This window comes from Cebidichthys violaceus, unplaced genomic scaffold (genome assembly GCF_023349555.1).
Source record: "Cebidichthys violaceus isolate CVI_PGR_0920_01 unplaced genomic scaffold, fCebVio1.0.p SCAF_16, whole genome shotgun sequence".
Taxonomy (NCBI): domain Eukaryota; kingdom Metazoa; phylum Chordata; class Actinopteri; order Perciformes; family Stichaeidae; genus Cebidichthys; species Cebidichthys violaceus.
This window is the reverse complement of record NW_027176329.1, coordinates 1706694-1721195: the sequence shown is the minus strand read 5'-3', so window position 1 is coordinate 1721195 and position 14502 is coordinate 1706694.

Sequence of the window (14502 nt, the reverse complement as noted above, 5' to 3'; positions counted from 1 at the left end):
TATTCATTCATTTGACTCTGTGGCCCAGCGTATTGTGGTGAATGCTAATAGGTTCCCACGCTCACAAGGTACAATATAGTGAAGAGTAAATGACTGGATGTGTGTGTGTGTGTGTGTGTGTGTGTGTGTGTGTGTGTGTGTGTGTGTGTGTAGGAAGCCGGGCAGTCAGTCCACAGTTCCATTAGCCTGATGGAGTTTCTATTAAATTAGAAACTCTCTCTCTCTCTATCTCTGTCTCTCCCTCCCTCCCTCTCTCTCCCTCTCTTTCTCTCTCCCAATCACATTAGTGCTCTTATCTCATTTGTGGAAGCTCTGCAGGCAGTGAGGGGTGGAGGCAACGGAGGGGTGGAGTTATGATCTGGAAGCGGACAGGGAAAGAAGGACAAGCCCCCGTAAATAGAAAGAAGCAGTGTATCTACAGTACGTGTGTGTGTGTGTGTGTGTGTGTGTGTGTGTGTGTGTGTGTGTGTGTGTGTGTGGAATGACAGCATGTGTGCATGTTGGGTATGTATGGAATCATGTGTGCGATGAGTCTAATTCCCCAGTTGTCAGGGATGTTTCACAATGAAACATGATCAACAACTCTGACAGACACGGCGGCCTTTATTTTATTTTAATGCTGCCTGGTGTGTGTGTGTGTGTGTGTGTGTGTGTGTGTGTGTGTGTGTGTGTGTGTGTGTGTGTGATTCTAAAGACAAGATGTCAGCTACACACGCAATAATGACAGTAATTGCTTTTTACTTCTACAGTGGGCTAATCGAGGACATGAGTTTGATTGGAGCTGGAGTAGATTTAGGGTATAGGGCTAAAAGGAATTCAACATTTTGGAGAAATATTTTGTGTTTTGTGTTGTTAGAGTTAGATGAGAAAATCAGTTCAACTCTCATGTCTGCGTGCTCAGTAATTATTAAGCTACAGAGTTAGAGGGTTATTATCTGAGCTCGGCATAAAGACTTGCAACAGGGAGGAACACAGAGCACGAATGAGCGTCTCAATTCTTTCATTTCAATACAGAAATGTAAAGACAACAAACTGTTTCTTCACATATGTCTGCTGGTAGCCTGAGAACCCGAGGGGGATGACTAGATCCAGGGAAATCACTGCACCTGGCTGTCATTCTTGCAGCACGTAAACTCACTGTGAAACCACTATTATTTATTTCTGTGTGTGTTTAAATCAAAGCTAACGAAGATATAATGCGTTTATTTTAGGAGGGAATTGAAGCGATAAATCCCTCGGTGGGTCCCGTATCACAGAACTGTGCCTACATGTACCAGGATGCATTGCATTTGAGCGTCTAACACCCAGGAGTGTCCCTCTTGCGTGTCCTCTTGGACAGCTAAAGCAGCTGCCGACTCACCCTTCCTTCGTCCGTATGATCTGGCTCGAAGTCTGTGAAATACATCAGAACAGTAGCGCTCAGTTATGGACTGATGCATTGTGGGGATTATCTGCATCCACAACAAAACACACAAAAAAGGACCTGTCGTTAGAAAGTACTGTATCGTGCACACGCAGGTGAGCATGCACGAGCGCCACAGACCGGCCTCACCCAGCCCAAAAAACAGCGCACCATGATTGGAATCTTTTCGAGTGATATCGTGAGGACACGTTGTTCACTCGTTGATCCTAGAGGTAGCGACTCAGCGGAAACTTAACAAGGAACGTCGTGAGACGAGAGATGGACGCGCGGAGACAGGCTGGCATAGAGACCCCGCCACACTGAGACAATTTGTCCCTGGAATGTATAATTATCAGCGTGGGAGTGTGTGTGTGTGTGTGTGTGTGTGTGTGTGTGCAGGCGGCGGTGAGCCATTAGCCAAGGTTTTAAATGAAGGTCTGCATCAACAGCAACTATTCTAATAATGATCGCCCTCCGTCACAGACAAACTAATGCACTGGTGGCGTCTGCTGGGTCCTATCGTGTTTACGTGTGCTCGTGCATATGGCTGAGTAAGGGAACATACCTCTCAAATTGTCCAAGGTGACACGCCTCTATGTGGAGACATCCCTTGTAATGCATTTCTGGCAGCGATAGGGTTTCTCTGTTCAGCTGAGCGCCAATTTACAAGCAGCATCGGTCACAGCTTATTTGACTTAATACCTGTTCATAAAAATGTATTTATACACAGTATATATATATATATATTCTAATAAATAGTTCAATGATAAAGTAGTGCCCCCCTACAAACATACCAGCATGCCCACACACAATTGCTTGCAACCACAGAGATTAAATCAAGACAGCGAAGCGGTTACCTCACCGCTCACCTTACTGGGTGAACCTCTGTGTGCTTACTGTTTGCCATTTTGAGTCATCTCCCCCAATAATTAACCTGCTCTCTTTCTTCTCTGTTCACAGTCAGAGCCTTTGTCTTTCTTCAATCTGTTTTCCTCCTCGTCAGCTGTTTTTGATTGTTGTCCCTGTTATTAAATTCAAAATGCTGACCCCAAACTCTGCCCCTACAGCCGGCTCAGCAGCACTGCCGAAGCCCATTTTGATTCAGCGCGCCGCAGTTGTGTTGCCCACGCCGCCTTTTCAAGCGGCGAAATATCACAATCAAATTATTTCTGATGGAATCAATGGATTCCCTCGGGGGGAACAATAAATCAGCGTTACATTTTCAGGTTGAATTCAATGGGACCGATAGCAAGGCCTCTGGACGCCGCTGACCTTTGGGCAAACCGATTAGCTTTGTCGTACCAGTGTTGATTTTGTTAACTAAAACTGTGATGAACAGTGTTCGTCGACAGCCTTTCATCTTCCTCATCTTCCTCCTTCTCAAATCTAAATCTCTCTCTCTGTGCCAACCACTCGCTGCAAAACAGGAAGCTCTGAACGCCAATAGCGCTGAAATGTTCCAGGCATGCTAGCGTGTTAGCTCGCTTTGTAGTTCTTCAAACAGTCACTTTATTCAAAGACACATGAATGAACTTTGCTGTGCCTCCACCGTACACTCGTCATCCAGTCTATTTTACACCACTAAGCACTAATGATGTTCTGTATAACAATTCAAACACAAGTAAATCAGAAGGATTTCATCCTTTAACGAATGATTTTCTTTTCTGTTTGTGCAATTATATTTCATCTTTAATTCCTGATTAATACCCTGTCACATTTCTGCCGCACCGATCTCTCCTTATTATTAATGACTAATCTAATCCCAACTGCAATGCTTGTTCTGTCCAACACGTTGTTTTTTCTACTCCCCAAACAGTTAATGACATTGATGTTGAGAAGAAAAACGACAGCAGGTCGGGATGAACAGAACGTCTGGTTAACATGCAGCAACAGAATATAAGAGCCCTGATGAAGATGAATCACTGTTCGTCCGTCACAACATCTCAGCTCTCTGTTTTCATTTACGCAGAGACGTTTTCTTAATCACATTATAGCAAACCGTCTTTTATGAAGATATGGGCTTTAAAAGGGAGGACAGGTTGTTCCTCAAACGTTACACAATAATCCATAGAACAGCTCCAGTGAAAATAGTTTTTTATCATTACTACTGCGCCGATCGATTGGCCTCCTCTGTCCATCTGTCATGTGTGTTTGTTTGTGTGTGTTTTTCTGTCTCTAGGTCCTGGGAATGAAATACAGTAGCAGACAGTAAATACAGCTGGGGTCATGTGTGTGTGTGGGGGGGGGGGGGTGTATACCACAGGTTTAATGCGGTCATGGTCAGTTTACCCGAGGGTGACTTCACAGTACGACGGGGACAGAAATACAGCTGCACTCTATTTCACTATACAAGAGCAGGATGGCTTTACGAATCCACCCTATTAGCTATAGCTTCAGGCGGTATCTGATATCTATTTATCAATGTTGATTGCCTACCAGTGTTGTGCACCTCCATAACCTTCGTTTATCTTTACAGTGCAGCCATTATGAGCGTTGGCAGCGCATTTAATGGGCGTTACCAAAGGTTATACCTACCATTCGAACGCTTTAGACAGCCAAACTGGCCCTGACATATTGCGAACGTGAAACTTAACCAGCCTTTTCCAACCGATGCGTGTTTGATGGATCACAACTTAGAAGTGAGACCAAGTGAATGCATTAAGGCGGGGCTTAACAGGCTGCCTCGTAAATGTTAGATGAAAGGCGATGAAAGAAAATTCTGCACATTTATTTGGCAACCCAGATAAAAGCCCCCCCTGTGATCCACCTGTGGCTCCTGACCCAGTCTTTGGAAATGACTGGAATAGACGATAGCGGCCCTCTGAACCTCCTTGTATGTGGAGCAGCTCCCTTCTACCTCTCAGGCTGCTATCTACTCGTGACGCCCATTCAATCTGCTGATAACATCCAAAGCAGGTGCACTGTCAATGATCGACACAAGGTTGTTTCAGCGTCCCGTGACGAATCCAAATGTTCCTCCAGCATTCTCAGCCTGATTAGAGGAATCATTTCGACGGATTACTGAGTTTTTGAAAGTGTTTGTGCCGAGTACGAGTCTCGCTTTCTCCCCGAGTGGAGCACACGTCGTCCACAGCTGTTCTCAAATAACGCAACAAAGGATTAAAAGGAACAGCGTTTAGGGTGTAGTGGGACCTCGGAGGGTTAGAAGTATGAGCATCAATACCACTTTTGATATCTTTCCATTTAATATTTAAGGCTACTCACGACCAATTGTCTCGAGGACCTTTTTACATCATGGGTGTGACAAACGAACCCTACAAGGATAACAAATGCTTTCCTGTGGCATCTGGTAACGATGTTTGCAGATTCACCTGTGGATATTTCACATCAAAGCTATCCATGTATAGGCAGCGATGCCAATGTGCGACAGTTACAACACGTGTTCAGTGAAAGGTCGACATCGATTTGAAGAGGCTGAGGATCAACTCCCTGAATCCTATTGACCCAGATCAGCGTCCGGCAGTCTGTCTGAGGTAAATCGTTGTATAGCTTGAGCTACCGTAAGCTATTTTATTGAGTTTCCTTTTAGGGGAATGCTCTGAGTGGATTCGAGTGGCCTCTGGTAAACAGTGTATACGTCTAGAGCTTTTATTGTGAAAGGTAAGAACAGAAGGAGTGGATCTGGGTTGTACATATTGCCAGGTTAACTGTTTTCCAGTCTTTTGTAAACTGGGAAGTTTATAGTAACTTAGAGTAACTGGTTCCTGATTCCTAGAATGGATTTTAACGTGCAAGGGTACACACACACACACACACACACACACACACACACACACACACACACACACACACACACACACACACACACACACACAGACTAATAGAAACAGGCTCCAGGTCAACAAATGTCATGCCCATGTCCTAAACTAATGGAGTTTGAGCTGTCTGCTGTTTGCTATCTGCCCTTCAAAGTCGTCTTCTGAGAGATTTCTATCAGTCCTATAAACACATGAGACCCGGGTCTGTGTTTTGTACAGGGCTCTGGGTCACGTGCACACATGTGGACACATGCTTGCCTTGAACTACAGCTGTTGGGTAAAAATCTTAAAGAGCTTCTCAGGAGGTACGATAAAACAGCCTCAAGTCGAACCTGCTTGACAGACGTTCACGAGTTTTTTTCCAAGACGCTTTCAGAAGGTTTTTATCACCGACAACAAGGATGGTGGACGTTCCTCACTGATTCCTGAATAATGGGGTCATGTAGTTCTAACATGACATGGATTTCTGTCTGCGGGTCATCTGCCTGCCGGTGTCACTGTGGGGTAAGAGGTCAAAGCCCATCAAATGAATATGACGAGTTTATCTTTGCAGGGCCTCCAACAGAGGATGCGTTTGACTGACCAAACTGTCTGTCCCTCTTCATTACACGCTCTGGCAGGTACCGTGCCTTTGTTCAAATGGCCCATTATTCCGACACCCAGAGAGTCTGAAAAATGTTCCTTTGGACCGGAAGAAATGATAAGAAAGACACACATGTCCAGCGTCCGACAGCGTCCAACAGGATGGGTCAGCCTACCAACTCTAAAGCTCAATAATTAACGCTTATTAACTTGTTATTCAATCTGTGCGAAAAAACAAAGTGGTTTTGGGGGGGGGGGGGGGGGGGCTTTGATACTTTATGCTAAGCTAAGGTGCTATAGCTTCATTTAGCATTCAGATCTGAGAGTGGTTCCTCAACTCACAGTAAAAAAGAGAAGATCTAAGTTCTTTGAAGTATTCCTGACTCAGAAGCTAGGCTCATCACAGATAAGACTGGATGAGTCAGTCTCTGTTCCCCATCAGGTTTCCTGGTGAACCTGCTTTCATGGGAGGAGATCTTTACTGGACTTTGTGGTCACGCCTGATTGTTTTCTATCATTCGACACCAACAAGGAGTGAGAAATGTAGGGCAGGGTGGTGACTAACATTGTTACATATTGTCCTGTCTCACCACAGCCCATCCTCAAGACACACACACACACACACACACACACACACACACACACACACACAGATGGTACACCGTTTCCCCCAGCAGCAGCAGCACATTTTCACAAACGCATTTGGATAAGGAAGGAGGTGATGTCACCTGCATCTCTTCCTCCTCTTCGCTGCTCCACCCCTCCACACTTCCACCACTTCTCTTCGTCTTGCGTCTGAAACCGCCTGTGTGAAGGACTTTAATAGCAGCAAACCAGATAAGATAAGCGACCTCTCTTTGGAACGTCTGTGCCTTGACAAAGGGAACAAAAGACGGAAGGTTTGTTGAGCAAACTAATGAGACAAGAGGTAAAAAGAAAAGCGACTGTGATATAACATAAAAACCAGGTTCTGCTGCTCAATACGCTACGTTAGCAGCTAGCTCAGTGTGAACACATGGGTCACGTATTATTATGAGTAAGCATTTGATATTCAGGTTCCCTTCTGAGCGAGCGAGCCTGACATTAAAGAGCTGCCACTTTGTGTGTGTGTGTGTGTGTGTGTGTGTGTGTGTTTTGCATGCATGTGTGTTGATCAATCATTTGCTCTGCTCCACCTGGCTATGATGAATTGGTACGACCTGTGACCCCTCCATCAGAATAGCCGGTGGCGAGTTAAGCCCCAGGGTGTCTCTGCTGGCTCAATCACTCAGTCGTTCAGAGTGAGTGCTGGTACAACGTCAGAGAACAGGTCCTTGATTACACGCTGCTGCTGCTGCAACAAGAAGAAAAGCTGTTTAAGGATTCGACTCAGCCGCATACAGCTCTGGGCTTTGAACACTTCACAAACATGCACACCGTTGCTTGGTAAAATGCAACTGAAGCCCATCATGCCTATATACAGATATGCAATATGTTATGCATCATTGCAGTTTGGTGAGTCAGCACACAACTCAGCATTATGTACCCGTAACAGGGTACTTCTGGGAAGGGACAGATTAAAACACCAGATACAGCCTCACTGTTAGTCCCTCGTATTAAAGAGAGACTGTGTAAGCAGTAGTTTATGATGGCTAATGTTAGCTAATGGTAACACACTAGATATGCTGTATAACTGACATTACTGGGTCAGACCGTTGACTTTATAACTCCTCTCTACTTTGCTACATTTTAGCATCCATCCCGTAGTTCCACTTGTGGGCCACGGTCACTGCCATCTATCAGCGCCTCCTACACTTCCCATAATGCAACTCAAATGTTCCTTTGGACTTTCCCTGACCCCGACCTACATGTTTTAAAACTCCACGCCACCAGTCCTCCAGAAAGCTGGCTGTCTGATTAAAAAAAAACCACTCAAAGTCTCGAGCCTCAGTCCAGGATGACCCCGATGACATCATCAGGGTTATTTTCTCAGACTTAACAAAGACGGAATGCAGCTGCTTTCACAGCCTGAATAATGCTCCTAGTATGCTCCATCAGAGTCATGTGTGAAGTGGGTGGAGGACCCCTTTAATGCAGCAAAACACACAAACAACTAGCTCATTATTATTGGTTGCAAATATTCAGTCCGTCATGATGCTCAGAGCTCGCCCGCTTAAAGTCACGTGTTTCACACTCTGTGCAGTGTAATTCATCACATCTATTTCTGAACCTGCACTGACCCCAAACAAGTTCATGTCCTGGACTCATTTAGAAACGCATCGGAGTCCAGATCCGGATTAGACTGCATGCAGAGAGACAACTGTTGTCATTTGCACTGAAATACAAGGGAGGTGATGAAAATGAGGAGCAGAACAGAATCAAGACAGGGACACAGGTCATCGTCAGAACACGCTGCCTAATAGGGATCATTATAGGGAGTTGAATCCATTACTCATTTTGCTTGAGGACCTCCACTTTAAAGTTACTGGTCTGGAACCGTGGCTGTGAGATAACAAGCCACTGTTTCCTCATCCGCCCTCCTTCCGTTTCCTCTCTTTCCTCGCCTCCTTTTAACATCCTTTTCTCTTCAAGGCTCTTCTCCTCTTTCTCAACCTCCAATCCATCATGGTTCTGCTCTGCTGTCAGACGGGAGAGAATGGTCATCGTGGTGATTCCTCACTGAAATACCCACACACAAAAAAACTATCCAAATATGCCAATAACAATACCCATTAGCAATGACAGCAAGAAACACACTCAAGCACGGCTGGTTATTAAATCTACTGAAGCATCAATGTAAAAGTAATCAATAGGTATATCGATGAGGCTATCCCTGGAGGTCGGCACTCGTTGCTCTGCCTTCATACTTGTCGTGGTGGATCCCGGATGTCCTGTCATTGATGGCGCTAACCGTTCTTCCAAAAGGACGAGACGCGCCTGAGAGACGGGTGTTCATGGACACGTGGACCACAGCTTTGTACTGCGGACAGCTGAGATGATCACCAAAGATGATCCAACCCGCTGGTCCTTTATCTGGACCGGGCCGCAGACAGACATGCCGTCAATATCATAAGTGAATGAATAAAAGTCCAATGGGCAATATTTGTGATGCTGCAGTTACGGGAGTTGTGTTTTAAAAGTTGTCAACTTTAGAACAACATGATGTTTGTCTGAAGAGTGGTACCCCGAACTCGTTAAACACCGACGCTCGGTCAGTGTCCCTGCGCTGATGATGATGATGATGACGATGCTATAGACACCCTCTAGCATCATTTTGAGTTTAATTCAAGCGTCTGCAGCCGGACTCACAGTCCAATAAATGAGACGCGCAAAGAGGAGCCGGTGTTTGATACACTGGAGACTGTTGAGAGAGACAGGGAGGACGATGTGTCGCACGGTCTGGAAGAATACTTAAGATCTGGTCATTTTTTCACGACAGTACATTAGCTAATACCTAACGAAAACTAAAGTAATTCAGCATTGAGTTGGATAACGTCACAGTACTGCAAAAGGTTCAGATACATTGTCAGTGTGCCTGACAATCACTGATAAATCATTTTTATTTACCACTTGTATTAGCTGCAGCTAGGTGAATATTGAATTTCTATATAAGTCTCCAGCCAGTCATCCTCATCTGAACCTCATGGTCCAAGCCCCCCCCCCCCCATGTGCCTCTAGTCCACTCGCTGAGTGATGAATAGCCCCTGAATCATGGCATTGATCCATCAGGAGAGAAACAGGCCATTGAATTAAACCGTAAGGTTACGAACAATGATGGGGACTTTCGCTCTTCACTCGACTCCTGGGACTTGATCGATGCTCTTAAAAGAGGCTCAACTGTTCACGGAGCACACCAACGCGGAGCGCGGTGAGAGACACGCCCAGAAGCAGAGCGGGGCAGCAGGGCCGCATGAAACCAGATACGCCTGTCTATTTGTTGACCTTTCAATGAACTGCGGTCGGTCCGCCACCCACGGCGCAATGTCCCCGAGCGCGGGCCGCAGAGCTAGACGCAATTACCCCAGTCGCATGGAAATCCTCAGAAACACAAGAGAACCGCCACAGTCGGGTAGGCAGACTCAATCTGATCTGTAATTTACATAAACAGGGATAAGAGACACGAATGAAAAGAAATGAATTGTAAAACGCCGTGTGTGGGTGTGTGTGTGTGTGTGTGTGTGTGTGTGTGTGTGTGTGTGTGTGTGTGTGTGTGTTTGAGTGTGTGTGACGGATGGAGTAGGAGGAAGTAAATTGCAGGAACACCAACCTACACTGCAGATATAGAGATTGAGATGGATGGATGAATAAGTGATCAAAGAGAGAGGACGTGAACAATGAGGAGGACAAATAAGACGGACGGTAACATCATTAACAATCTGCCATCGACATTATGCGCTGTGCAGCTCTTCATAGTTGGCATATAAAACTTTGACTGATCATTTTGACACCCTGACTTCCTGTTTAAGGATCCTCACGTACTGATGCTATAACCTCGGCTTTGACTCCAAATGTAAATTGTAGACGCGACCAACGTAGTAATGAAGAGCAAGAAGTCCTTTAATTAAGGTTGGGAGCCATACCACTGAGTCACATGGCTTTACGTCCGGAGCTTAAATCATAATTGAAGCAGTTTTGGGTTCATGACATCTCTAGCTAATCCACTCAACTCTCTCTGCAGGTATCACTGCACCAATCCTGTGTAGCTGGCAATCAGTACGAAGCCATTTGTCCACTATTTCTCTGTAATTGTTTAACGTTATTGCCTCGGGGGCGGGGCTCTGCGCGTGTCTTTAGTGACCCTGACTGCTGGTCCCCTTGGTAACAATGAGTCATTTCCCGGTCGGTGTGATTGGATGACGTGAGCCCGCCCACCGACGTTCCCTTTGGGATCTTCACCATGAACTCAGTGTCGATCGGAGTGAAGAGACGGTGGACGTCTGCTGGATGAGGAGATGGCTGATATTACACATTATGAAATGAATCATGTATTAATACATGAGTAATAAAGTAAATACGCACGTGAAATACGAACCAGTGATAATGTATTTTAAATGCTACTTTTTTTACACTGTTGTTGGTGTTGATTTGCATCGAGACACTTTCATTTCATAACGCCACTTTTCCCATGACAGAGTAGTTGTGACCAATTTCTACCTCCTCCACCATTCAGGTACCGCTGACGTTTCACGATAATGGGTTGACCGTTAATAACACCCATCACACACGTAGCGCTCTTCACAGCGCAGAATCCTCATCAGATGCACAAATTCATTCTGTCCACTTTTCCCACATTTTTCTTCTGAAGTAAAATAATTGAGGTTTTCACCTTTTAATGCAAAAAGGCTTTTTGTTATTCTACGTGTTCAGTAATCATGTGTAGATTCATACCCACTCCCTCTCCATCCCCCACGGATCACCCCGGCTCACTTCAAAACAACTGCAGCTGCTCCAGGCTGTGTGGTTTGACTAATTGGTCTGTAAATAATTAAAGAGTTTCATTTCAGAATGACATATCCACCATTTGTACAAAAGTGACGCCTGCTTAAACAGAAAGATTGATGGCTCCATTTAAAAAGGTATTGTGGTGCTTTGAGAGTCCCTCGCTGACAACGTCCCACACTTTCACACACACACACACACACACACACACACACACACACTGGAGTACATGGTGAACATGGACTCGTGTGTTGTTTGTGAGAGCAGATGTTTGGACATGAAAAGAGAGCGCTCCACCGAGAAATGGGTCCAAGATCAAGCGGCCAGTTTCCCGACAAATCACGCTCCACACTTCTTTTTGGTTTTTACTGGAAGGAGTGCAGCGAGGATCAATGCACAATCTGCACAAATACCCTTTTCACCATGAAGGAAGAAATCCCGGCTCGCCTCCCACGATGCTCCGTGTCAGGGGAGAGGGGCCGTAGATTGGCTGACTTTCTCTTCCTCTTACGCTCGAACATGCGCCGGCACACTCCAGCCAGCAGCGGTGCCGCTGTGAATCCCGTGCGCGGGTCTCGTTAGCCTTCTAACGGGAAGGTTACTGCGAACGGCAGGTCGTGCATGCATGAGGGGCACGTCTGCAGTGCTCTGTGGGGAGACGTGCGAGGTACAAATACCGAACAAAATCCTTTTTCATTTCATTCACTCACCAACTCTATGACTCAGCAGCTTACTACAATCAGCCACAAAGAGACGACCAGGTGTAGTTTCACGCATAAAGAAGGGAAATGTCACTTCAGCACAGTAGTGGTAGTAGAGGTCTAATCAGCCAAACTAAATCTCACATGTACTTTTACCATGGGTGTGTGCATGGCCTTTAGACCTGGTGAATCCCTTTTTGTTCCTACTTGAGGGGCAGCACACCCACACTGACGCCTGATCTTAAAAAGTCGGTACGGCAAATGTACTGGACCACACAGCAGCATTCATTTGAAGTGGTGTTTCTGGCCACCTGACAAACCAGAGTGATAATATTCACTCTCCCTTCAGCTCTGTTCTGGTCTCCTGAGAGAAGTGTGTTGCTGCTGAAAAGCTCGGTAACCATTGTTGTATCGGAGCTGTTGTGCTGAAGTCGACTGCCGGCTGTGACTGGAGTCTGGTATAACGTGTGTAGCTGACGGAGATGTCGAGTCATAATTCTCTGTGGGTTCTTTAGCTTGAAGGATGATGTGAAAAATAACAACAGATATTTGTTTAAAGAGTATATAACCTGCAAAAACAAATACAGGAACTCCATAGCTGTATTTCAAGGAGGATTTGGAGAAAGCGAAAAAGAAGACACTAGAAAAACTAGACACAACAGTGTGTAGGTGTGTGTGTGTGTGTGTGTGTGTGTGTGTGTGTGTGTGTGTGTGTGTGTGTGTGTGTGTGTGGTCATATTCACAGAGGCTGTGTAACTGAGTTACGAGGGTTTTTAAAGTGGACCACAGTGTCCGGCAGCTGGCCGTCTGTGACCACAGAAGGTGTTCGGATCAGACGGTCCTCGCTGGTCATGTGGCTGCTCTGTGGCTGAAGCAGCCGCGTGGACTCACCCAGAAGCACCTGTCTGACCCAGGAAGCTTCAGGGAACATCCGTGTTCGCACGGTAGAAACTATCGCCGCTGGCAATATGCTCGTCCATGAGTGAACCAAACTGAAGACGGAGAGATCTTAAATGGAGCTAATGGCGGCCAGACGAGATGTAGGAAGCAGGGTGGAAATTCAGAAGAGCATCCAATCCAACTAAATCAATTCTCTGTTTGCTGAAATTAAATTGTGGTGTTTGAGCACCACGGGGAGACATTCTTTGCTCAGGGAAAGTGATGACTGAACAACAAAAGGAATTTAAACTGTCTCCTCACCAGCAGAGAAAAGTGGACTCCCCCGACAGTAGACCCTAAAGCTATCAGCCTTAAAGCTAATGCTACCTCAGCTCGGCTCGTAGTAATCAGCAGTTATGATATGAACAACGGGTCAAGCTCTGAAGGGTGTCGTTGGTTTTAGTTCTCTGGCCGGCAAACTACGCTCCCGTCCAGCTCGTTCCACGTGGTTCATCAACCTGCTTCTTCCTGGACCCCACGGAGAGCCCCAACCAAACATCACAGATGATCTTCTGTTGTTTCATCACACTAGTAATAAAGATAAAGGCAGTATAGATCCGTGAAACGTTTACTCACATTTCACTTGGCTCTCACGCGCTCACTCGCCGCTGTGAGTATTTATCGTTATTATGAAGCGGCCATAGTCTTGACAGAATATGAACCTCTTCTGTATTCTTAGATCACAGCGATCGTCATCACAAAAACAACAAATTAATTTTTTTACCGTTTTTTGTTCACTGCTGCTTCTTGTTATTGCACTATTATCCCCTTTGCTACTGTAACTCTGTTATTTCCCTCACTGTGAGACTAATAAAGGACTATCTTATTTTAACAGTTATGGTACAGTTGCGTTTAGCTTTGGGCAATTTTGAGAGCAAAGCGATGCCTAAAATCTTCCATGCACAAATCCCCGAGTTGATGTTAAAAAGCTGATATATTTAAGGGATATTGTCCTTCTCTTCAAGACGCCCTAATAGTGACTCTCATGGACGTCTGAATTGTGAAGAAATGAAGCTGCTGAACGAATGCTTCACATTCATCAAGAACATTTATTGCACATTTAAATCAGCGCGGCATGAGAGCGGCCTCTGTGGAGGCTCACTGAAAACAGGGAGAAGCTGCAGAGCGACATTTCCTTTGTCTCGTATTTGTCAGTGCGAGTCACCTCACACACAGACGCAGGGAATATTAGACAGAATTATTCATACGGGGGAGTCTTCGTACCGGCAAGACCGTCTTTCAAAAACGTCCAAGTTCCTCATTTGACAGTGAAGTCAGAGACACCGTGTCGTACCAGTAGTTTCTGGCACATTCACTACTATATATATGTATATATATATACATATATATACATATATATATATATATATCAGTCACTGTCAGACAATTTGTAGCCAGCAGGGAAAACATCACGTGAGCTCAAAGCGAATTCAAGCAGACAGAAAGTCCCTCAAACACAAAACATTGTGTATAACGCACAACATGTGGGGTTCATTGTAATTTCACTGATGAGACAAAAGTCCCCGTCCCCCCCCCTGTCTGCTAGAGGTTGAGGTCTCACTTCATTACATCCTCAGGCTCATTTTTGACATTCTTGACTTTACCCTCTCCCTTTGTACTTCTTCTTGTTCTGATGTGCAGATTAAAAAACGAAGATGTTGCTCCGACTCAATGTGACATG